Below are 11,305 nucleotides of genomic sequence, written 5' to 3'. Positions count from 1 at the left end.
CATATCCAAAGTAAGGGTTTTAATTGTTTTTCTTCGTGAAATGTTCGTGTCTGCATACCAGCAATCAGGCTTGGCTAACCAAAGCCATCTTGAAATATTTAACTTAGAATTCAGTATAGGACTAAAACATGTCAAATATTTCTAAGATCTCTATCCAGAGACACAGGTCACTCATCAAGGTTAAGTTCTAAATTAAGTTACAGTAGAAGGTAAAACCAACTATGTACTGTATACATTAATATCACATATGGAAAAAATGAAATTTTAAATATCACATACCAGAAACAAGTATACTGAGTTTTTTTTTTTTTTTTTCCTTTTTTGTCTTTTTTCGTGACCGGCAACGGATCGCAACCCTCAGTGTTGCGCCCGTACTGGACCGGGACCAGCAATGGGATCGCAACCCTCGGTGTTGCCCCCGCACCTCGCTCAGCCAGTGAGCGGCCGGTCTGTATGTGGGATCCGAACCCTCGGCGGGAGCGCTGCCGCGCTTCCCAAGCGGCGCACTGTAGCAGTGCACCACCGGGCCGGCCCATACTGAGTCTTTTTTAAAACTGAAAAAAAAAGGAAATGTTTATCTGGTAAGCAATAATTCTGAAAATTCTTGAATAATATTGAAGATAATGAAATATATAAAGCTGCTGAGATAAGCGTTTATATCTTGCTATATATCTTGAACTGCAATATACCTTGATTTATCCAAAAGGTCGAATTAGTTACACAAATAACAGAAATTTGCTAAACAAGCTGTTATTTCTTACCACTTTAAGTTCCCTTCCCTCTTGTCCACCCCTATTTTTGGGGTGGCTGGGGAATACCATGTACTCGTTTTGAAACTAAACAATATAAAAGTGTGTAAGGCAGAACGTAAAAGTTTCCTCTGCTATTAACCCCCACCATAATCTCACTCCTCTAAAGTAACTATTGTCTATAGTTTGGTACATATATTTCTAGTTATTATATATCTACATACACATACACACATAACAGTATTTGAATGTAAACTAAATAAGATTATCATACACATTATGCTATAACCTGCTTTTTTTTGACTAACAGTACAACATGGACGTTTTTCCCTATGAAAAACATAGTTCCCTATGAACACCTGTAGTTCCTCCTTGTCCTTTATAATATTTTCACAGTGTTCCATTTAATGGAATAAATTATACAATCAGTCACATATTTGTAGACACTTTAGCTTCTGTTATAAACAATGCTTCAATTAACATCATTGAATAAAATTCCAGTATAGTATAATGCTAATTACTATCTGAATTATTCTGGTTTATTTATTTATATATTTTTTCCTTTTTGTCTTTTTTCATGACTGGTAACGGGATCGCAACCCTCGGTGTCGCGCCCGCACCGTGCTCAACCAGTGAGCGGACCGGTCTCTATATGGGATCCGAACCCTCGGCGGGATCGCCACCGTGCTCCCAAGCGCCGCACTCTACCGAGTGCGCCACCAGGCCGGCCCTATTCTGGTTTATTTAGTTACTTGTCTATTGCCTGGAACCCTCTGGAATATAAGTTCCATGAAAACAGGGGCTTTGTCCTGTTTTTCCCCATTATATCCTTAGCACGCGCGAGAGTGCCTGACAATGTCACTGGTGGTTATTACTGGGAACACTTGGATATTTCTAGATCCTTTCAATGATGTGGATTCCCAAGGGAACTTGGGGTGGCTGCTTCTGGCCCTCTCCCTGACTAGACCCTGCGCTCGGCCACTGAGAGCTCCTTCCTGCCTAAGCAGTTGGAGATTCTCCTGTTAGAGATTCTGCTTCTCTAAAGCCTTGGAATATTTCAAGTCTGAAAGCTAGAAACCAGTTCAGGTCTCAGGAATTTCATCCCCACCCTGGCTCCTTTCCTCTTTGCAACTTATCTGACCATATGGGGTCATTGTGGGGCCAGGACACATTCAGTCACTTGCATCCCCTGACCCTTTTGCTCTTAGTTGGACCCGATGTTCCCCTGAGGGGATGAATGCCCTTCATTGATCCAATGTGTTGGGAGCTGTTCAGCAAGTAGAATTACTTGATATAAAAATACTTTAAAATATTCATTTTTCTTTTGGATAAAAGTAACAAAAATTCCTTAGTATCAACATTACTATTGTATGGCCTATACTCCTGAACCCTAAAACAATGCTTACATGCTTGGGATCTTGATGGCCCTGACTTTATTGGGTTGCCACAGTTTCCCAATGACCAGGACTATTGAATAACGAAGTTCTCTTATTAGATATTTTGTATGTTCCCTTATTTTGGTTAACTTCTTTAGGGCACTAATTATACAAATGCTAATTTCCTTTGTCTTCTATTACTATCATGTTCTCTTTCATCCCTTTTAATTCTTGTTCATTTTTATTTATTTTACTGTTTTCAATCTTGTCCTCTCTGTCTTTTACTGTGTTACAGTCAGTGTTGATTATCTTCTGTGCTGCTTCTAATTTTTTTCTGTTTCTTTCCTGAGTTTTGACAGTGATTCATGTTTTGTCTCCTTATATCTTTCCCCCATGTCATCCCTGAGCTCTTATTATCTCTTTTGTGTGCTTTCTTTATAGTGTTGATTATTTCATTGATTTTTAAAACTTATAAAAATGATATGATTTGTCAAAAATTTTATCCAATATGCAGCAGTATTTTCTGGGAGTATTCTATGTCTGCCATTTGTTTGTCTTGTTTCTTTTTTTTTTTTTTTTTTCTTGTAGCTTCATTGTATAGCTCCTGGGTTAATTCCATTTTTAAACTGCTACTCATTTGTTGATGAGGTGAGTTGTTTCTGGACCACCTGTTTGTAAGAGTACATATGAATGAGAAGCCAGAGCATTGTTCCAGGCAGCAGGAATTCTGATTTTGACAGTATTGTGTATGTGAGCTTTTTCAGTCTTCACTTTTCCCCAGCCAACCGTGATTAGCAACTCAGGGCTGAGATGAAAACGTGACGTCTGCTTTTTCCATTTGATTTAACAATAGACTTACCAAATATCTCTATGGCTTATCTGAGTGAATACTCATTTAGTTACACCTCACCTGATTTTTGAGACTGTATGCTAGATTTTTGTGTTTGAGAGTCCCTAATAAATGACACCCATATTTGAAAGCAATTGAGAGATTGACACAGGAGTCAGACAAGTGAAGATAAAAACCTTACTTTCGTTAACGTTAAAGCTGCTACTGGAGAATTTGGCTCATCGTGAGAGTGAAATAAATGGGCTTGCTTGTGTTCCACACCTCCTAATCCCCTCAAGTTTAGACCTTAGAACAGGTCACCCAAGGGAAAATTTGGTTTGTAGGACAGACCCATTTACCTGTGTGTGTGTGATGTGGGTTTTCTTAGAAGTTCCCAAGTGGTGTTCCAAAAGTTTAACACATGCACACACACACACACACACGCATGCACACGCACACGTGCTTGATGTTTATCAATTTTAAAACCTAAGATGCTGTAGTGTATGTCCCCCCAAAACTCACTGAAGCTTGAATTGTGTCTCCCAAGTTTTATGTATTAGAAACTTAGCCCCCACTGTGACTGTTAAGAGGGTGGGAGATACAATTATGGTAATTGAAAGGTGGAGCCTTGGAGAAGTGATTGGATTGTAGGACCATGCAGTAGTGAATGGATTAAAAATGGTGGTCAGGGGCGTGGTTCTGAGGGCTTTAAAAGGAGAGTCTGTCTTTCTCTCTCTGCTGTCTCTGCTTCTGCCATCTTGCAGAGTGAGACCCCTGGGTCACTGTCACCACCACCAGAAGGACTTTGGACTTCCCAGCCTCAGTAACTGTAAGCAATAAATGTCATTTTTCTTTATAAGTCACCTAGTTTCAGGTACTTTGTTATAAGCAATGGAAATGGACTAATACAGATGCCAATTATACTCTTCATTTTGCCTTAGTAAATAGGCCTTTATAACCCTGTTTAAAGGAAATAATCCTGTTTCCAATTCAAAGTGATATGGAGTAAGTGTCTTAGTAAAATATATATATATATTTAAAAAACAATGTAAAGTTGTATTATTCCGTTTTTTATATGAGACACATAATTTTAATTCCTTGGCATACATTGAATTCCATGCCATGAGGACATGCCCTACAGCTTGAAGCACAGACAGTATCTGACTTTATCACCTCCCTCCACTCCTGGAAAATGATGAGGAGGGACGTACCTTAGCTCATGGGAGAAACACAATCCAATTTGAACACCAGCCTCTAGTTCTGTAGAAACCATAAAACCAACCCAAAATATGCAAAAAAAAAAAAAAAAAAAGAGTAGCTATTCAGAGTCGTTGAGGTCAAGGCCTATAGTATGTTATCTTGCCAAAATATAATGTACACTTTCTTCTTGGCTGTATTCCAGAGGTTGAATGGCAGATCTGGCTGTAATAGAAGAATTTCTCTGGGATGCTCTAGTAGCCTCCCAGGCCACAACAGGGCCTTATCTTTGGCTGATGTATGTAGTTTTCCTATTGGAACATTTTGCCCTCTTGTTTAAAAATAATGAATCTTTAGTTTAAATGTCAGGTGGTTAGGAATGTTATTCCTGCTCTTGGCAAACACGTTAAGTGGAAAAGTTGACTCACCTCGTTTGGAGAGAGAGGACTAGGTCAAATTCTAAAGTCAAGACCTAATTTTTTAGCAGCTTAGGCAGAAAGCAGGTACAGACAAGAAATTACTACCTTCACAGTTCAGCCTACATTTGGAACTATCCAGCAAGTTGGGAACTGTTGATCAAAAGTAAACTAGTAGTCCCCAAGAACACCTGGCCATGGCTACTAATACAGAGCCAACTGTAAACAGCCAGCTTTATTCCCAGTTCCATGAGCTCCTGTTTCTCCTCCAGAACTCAGGGACCTGGGCCAACTGCATGGCTCTGAGAAGTGTGGGCGAACATACTGATGGAGTTTCTAGAAAAGAACGGGGTCTGTCTTCTGCGGAAAGGTGTGAATGCCTTGGACTCTCCCTGACCCTCAGATCTCAGACTCTTGCGTTCAATTTTGAGCAGTTTTTCAACTTGAGCTTGAGGAATAGAGAGGCAAATTGTAATGATGAATTTACCCACTGCTGCGGGCACTCGAGGTGGTGGTGGTGTGTTGGGGGAGGAGGTGGTTGGCAGGAAGAATCCGCCATTGTGGGTGTTCTGCTGAATGCAGCTGACTGCAGCCTCTCTTCGTTCCCTTGTGTCCTTGAGATCATGCCCTGGGAGGCTCCTCTGTCTTCCCAGTGCTGGATCAAGTCAGCAGGTCTAGGCTTTATTTGTGGGGATGGAAGTGGAGCCTGGGGAAGGGACTGAAGAGAAAGAAGTGGGCACAGAGGTTCTCAAGAAACATGTGGTGATTTCCAACTGAAGAGAATGTGGTTTCAGTGAAAGAAGAGAAGCACAGGAGCAAGGAACCAAAGCGAGTTTGATCGGGGTGAACTGACAGCCTTTCCCGACCTCAGTGGTGTAGGCTGCCCTCGCTGACCTGCGGGTGGGTGGCTCACATCCAGTGGAGCTCTCAGGTCCAGACTCAGACACATGGGGCTGGACCCACCGTGTCACCATTAGCTGGGTATGTGCTTAGCAGATTTTCTTTTTTAAAAAATTAATTCTCAGTTACACCATTTGGTATGTTAATAGATTCTTATAAAAATATAAACATTTCAGATCAGGCTAAAGTCTGCTTTTATCATCACCTATAATGCTGATCCCCTCCATAGAGGCAATCAGGGTTACCACAGTTTCCTGAGTCATCTTCTATGCATTTACATATGTGTGTGTAACCAAAGAAAATTCATAGTACTGTTCTGTGGGGTGGGATTGTTTCCATACATGGTATTATTCTATAAGAATAATTTTGCAGCTTGTTTTTTTGCACTGAACAATGCCCTGGGAGTTTCCACATCAGTGCACTTAGATTTCATTCCTTTTAACTGCTGATTCTTTACATGTTCTTGTCCCTTGCTCATGTTAATTGTCCCCTCCACCACTCTGTACATGTGAGTGGAAACCACATGTTTTTGTATTGTGTTTGGTCTCTTCAGAGTGTCCAGGGGAGCCAGACTCTGGCCTGCCTCCAGAGCCCCTGAGGCACCTCCTCCCAGCTTTGGATGTGTTGTATGCTGCATTTGTGGTCTTTGCTTTCATAAAAACATACCTTCTGATCACTCAGCATCTGTGGGGTGAGCCTGGAAAGCCCTGCCTGGGGTCTGAGAACCAGCGACAAAGAGGCAGTGATGCCGTTAGTTGCGGAAACACAGTCCTCCTGTTTTGTTTTACTGGACTTTCTATTTGCCCACAGCCTGCCAACAAGGTCAGCTCTAGAAACACAGCGTGCCGTTCTTCTTCACATGAGCCTGCTCTAATAGAGGTGGCAGTTAAGAGGCTGAAAAGGCCAGGGTTTTGCCAGTGGTCAACTTTGTGTACAGGCCTGGAGGTTTCTGTTGTATGAAAGTTTTCATGGGGGTCACTGGACTGGTCACTAGAAGGACTAAAACCACTAGGGAAACTCTTACTTTGCTGGTGAATTTTTCTAGATAAAGTCTGCCTTCTGTATATTCAGATTTATATACTTCCTGACAGTGAAACTAATTAGATCCTGGAATAGGCTCCTAGGGAAAAAACCTCACAAACGAGGCAGTTTTACTTTATTTAGCACTTTGGAAAATAAGATAGAAAAGATATTAAGATACTTTATTTTCTTCTGAGTTTAGAAAAACCTTTTTCTTAATCTCTGTTGATTTTGTGCCTCTTTTCTCAATATACTCTAAACGTGCTAGCGTATAACAATATATTTATAAAGGTAGGTATTACATGTAGGTTTTAAAGAGTCTTTGCACTAGGTGTGTTAAAATCCAGTGTAAGTGAAAACAAATAAAGAGGAACTATTTAAAATGTGTTTAATGTAAATGAAGATGAACTATAGCATGTGTTTGGAAAATAATTTATTTGAAAAACTTTCTTTAAGGTGTTTCTATCAAGACTTGAGTAGGTTCACCCTCCCTTCCCTCCTCCTTTTGTGGTGGAAGTCAAGAAACTTACTCTTCAAAGTTTTTCCTGGTTTTCCCTTTATTCCCTCTAGTGACAGAAAATAAAATCTCAGATTGGGCTGCTAAATTTACTCATCCTACCAATCATTTTTCATTTATTTTTAATCTTTTTTTTGGCAGCTGGCCAGCACAGGGATCGAACCCTGGACCTTGATGTTATCAGCACAACATTCTAACCAACTGAGCTAACCGGCCATCCCTATTTTTATTTCTAATTAGTGCTTACCACTATGAGTCTTTCCTTTTTTTCATTTCCTTGCAGTTCTTTTCATATTGCTCCCTTTTGGTTCCCCTTGTCCAGGAACATTCATAATGAACTTTACTATGCTACTTCCCAGTGTGGTCTGGCTCTGGGTCCCAATGTCTTTGATCATTTTGGATTAGGCTTTGAATCTTTTCTTGTCTTTTTATGGACACATTGCCACTGTGAGTTAATGAAAGTTTGATTCTTCTGCACATGACAGATCACAGCAGCTGCTGTTAAAGCCTTCACCATCTGGAATTAAGTCTTTGACTTGTGCTGTGGGCAGTGAGGAATTAAAGAGTATGCTTTCCATGCAGAAAAGTAACAGCAGGGCTTCTTGTGGTTATTACAAATTATACCTTTCATTTCCTGAGAGTACCAGTGCCTGCCTTGGCAATGTTAAAACTTTCCAGCAGTAGTAACTGGAAACGCCCATCAGTGGTTCACTTCTGAGAAGATGAGAGTAATGAAGCAATTTTGATGATGGGTGGCAAGTACAAGCTGTTTTTGGTTTAGTTTTACCAGGAAAGTTTAGGTAAGATTCCTTTAGAACCATGAATAGCACAGCAGTTATATATTCCAATTGGGTGTACTGGGTCTTTTTGAAGGATGACGTTCCATAAAATTCTGCTGAGGGTTTGTAGCAGACTTCCAAAGTGAAAAGCTGCTTATCACATCATTACTGCTGTTGGGTTTAGCTGTGTACTGCTCACGTCAACCTTGTTATTGTAAATGTAAATATATTATATAATTTAAATCAACTTTCTTGGTTGAAAAAGGCTACGTAATTCCTATAAAAATCAATGTTAACTCTTCTGAGACAGCAGGCTCTTTTTGCATCAAAGACTTTGCTCCCGTGAAAAAGAAAAAAACGCTATTTTCTTTTGGATGAGATAATGCTTTTGAAGTTTGCTAATAAAAATGAATACTCTTAAAAAGTTCAAACTTACTGACTGCAAATATTATGCCCAGGGTTGATAAATCTTTGGAATATAGGTGGATATAGAGGAAAATTTTTATCCTAAATAAATCACTAACAAATCAAATTCAGTAGTTCATTAAATGACACATCATGATCAGGTAGGGTTATTCAAATAATTAAAGAATGGTATTATTTAGGAAATTTATTTAACACATCACATTAGTAGAGTGAAATGCTGGGCAATGGCACACTAAACCTGTTTCTTGTCACTCCCAGGCTACATTTCTAGATTTCATTTCTTGACATTTCTCAGCCTCTCTTGCTGTTAGGAATGGATTTGTGCCCAAGATCTGGCAAATGGAATGTAACTCAAAAAGTTCACCACTTCCAACTCTAGCCCATAAAACATTTTCCTGCGTAATCATTTACCTTCTTTCTCTATGAGAGATGGCAGAGACACAAGATGGAAGTGGTGGTCGCTTTAATAATCATTTGGAAGGCTACCTTGAGAACATCTGCACCTGTCATAGGAATAGTAAGTTTCTTAAGATTTTGAGGATTGGTTTGTTACAGCAGTTAGACTCATACTGACTAATACTGATAGCAAAAAGACATTTCATAAAATTTAACACCTACTACTTTTTTTAAAATTGTAAAATGAAATAGGATTATTAATTCATTAAAAGTACTTGTCATATCAAATGTCAACATTGTTCTTAATGAAGTAAGATAGTCATTTTCATTAAAATAAAGATAAGGATGCCTACTGCTACCACTATTAATGTCAACTGGCTAGAAGTTCTAGCTAATAGCTAAGAAATGAAATTACCATGATTTGAGATGAAGAGAATCATCCACCTAGAAAATCCAGTGGAAGTCAATGCAAAATTATTAGAGTGATATTGGAACTTTAATAAAGTCATCTGCTACAAAATAAATATTAAAAATCGATGTTTTCTATATGACTTTAAAAAAAGTAAACTATGTATCTTCTAATATATGTAAAAGAACCAAAGAATAGGAAGATACAATGAAAAAAGAACAGAGATTTAAAAAATGCTCTGTGAAATTAAAAAATAATAGCCAAAACAAAAGTTCAATAGAAATTTAAAAGATACATTTCATAAATTTTCTTAGAAAGAGAAGAAAAATTCAAAGAGATGGGCAAAAGGAATGGAAAAGAGAGAAAATTAAAGGAACTGCCCACGAAGTCCAATATCTGACTGAAAGGAGTTCCAGTGAAAAAGAGCAAGCAGAATAAAGGCAATTATTGCACACATAATTAAACACTTCACTCACCTGAATGACTAAGCTAAAGAACTAAATTAAATCCCATGCTTTATTCAGATTTCCTGTTTTTAACCAGTGTGCTTTTTCTTTTCCACGATTCCACATTACATTTAGTTGTCATGTCTTCTTTGGCTCCTCTTGGCTGTCACAGTTTCTCAGACTTTTTGTTTTTGATGATCTTGACTCCTTTTGAGATGTACTGGTCAGGTATTTTGTAAGACGTCCCTCTGTGGGGATTTATGGAGTATTTTTCTCATGACTAGACTGAGGTTAAGGGTTTTGGGGAGAAGATCTCAGAGGTAAAGTGCCATCTTCCTCACATCATCCTATCAAGGGTACATACTCTCACATGACTTATGTTAATGTTGACCCTGATCATCTGGCTGAAGTATTGTCAGGTTTCTCCACTGTAAAGGTTAAATCTCCCCACATCCCCTGCACTGTATTCTTTGGAAGGAAGTCACTACCTGATGCCCAGACCTAATGAATGGAGAGTTATATTCCACATCAAGGGTGGATTATCTACAAAAATCAATTGGTTCAATACCTAGAAGTGTGATTGCTGGATCATATGGTAAGACCATATTTAGCTGTGTAAGAAACTGACAAAAGTGCCTGTACCAATTTGCATTTCCACCAGTAATGAATGAGTTCCTGTTGCTCTGTATCTTCACCAAAAATTGTTATTAACAGTTTTTTTGATTTTAACCATTCTAATAGGTGTGTAGTATCTCATTGTTGTTTTCCTTGCTAATATTTTTAAGTTAAATGATGTATGTCTTGTTATTCAAGAGTACCTGTGGATCTTTGTGCCAATTCTTTTTCATTTTTTGATGAATAAAGTCTTTTTTGCATGCTTGTTAGACATTGTATTTTAAAAAGTACTTGTGGATACATAGAATAACATTTTCTTCCTCCAGAGAGAATTTTCATTTTTCTGCCTGGTGCCTGAGGGGATAATCCAGAGGAACCTTAATCTAATTTCAGGATTTGAGCTTTTTTTTTTTTTTAAAAAAAGATGACCAGTAAGGGGATCTCAACCCTTGGCTTGGTGTTGTCAGCACCACGCTCAGCCATTGAGCCAACCAGCCATCCCTATATAGGATCCGAACCCGTGGCCTTGGTGTTATCAGCACCACACTCTCCCGAGTGAGCCACGGGCCAGCCCTAGGATTTGAGCTTTTTCTAGTCTATCCACCCAGATAATTTGAAAGGATTGCTTTATTTACAGTTCACATTTACTCTTAGGATCCAACCCTTTGAGATTACAATTCTGAGTGCAGATTGGTTGCAGACTTACCTCCCCTTGTCCTCCAGCCCTTTGAGGCTGTCAATAGCACTGTTCAACTTCTCAGCCACCTTTTCCAAATCATCAAATGCTCCCTGAGCAAAAGAAGCTCCAAATGTTGGGCTTGGCAGTGTGAATTTGTCTCTTCTCTCAGATCTTAACCTGGCAATTCCTCACAATCTTAGCTTTTCATGTTCGGGGATGATATTGTTTTATTTCATCCATTTTTTTGGTCTTTCTCTTTTGGGAGGTTTGTCTGGATTACCTAATCCACCATCAAGAGCATAAGCTGGGTCTTGGGTTCCTTTGCTTCATCCCACTCTCCAAGTCTCCCACTGCCTTAAAAAAATTATGGCAAATCTGGCTGTACAATTTATACTTTTGGGAAGAAATTGTGACCAAAAACAAGAGGCCTGACAGTCTTCTCCTTCCCCAGTTAAAAAGAAACTTTTGACTTATTAGTCTTGGAGTCACTAATCTAAAAAACTATACTAATTCCTGGTCCAGGACTACTACACCTAACTGCAGAATATTCC

Source organism: Galeopterus variegatus, unplaced genomic scaffold (assembly GCF_000696425.1).
Source record: "Galeopterus variegatus unplaced genomic scaffold, G_variegatus-3.0.2 Scaffold1624, whole genome shotgun sequence".
Taxonomy (NCBI): Eukaryota; Metazoa; Chordata; class Mammalia; order Dermoptera; family Cynocephalidae; genus Galeopterus; species Galeopterus variegatus.
The sequence above is the reverse complement of the archived record's forward strand: the minus strand, read 5'-3'. Positions refer to the sequence as shown.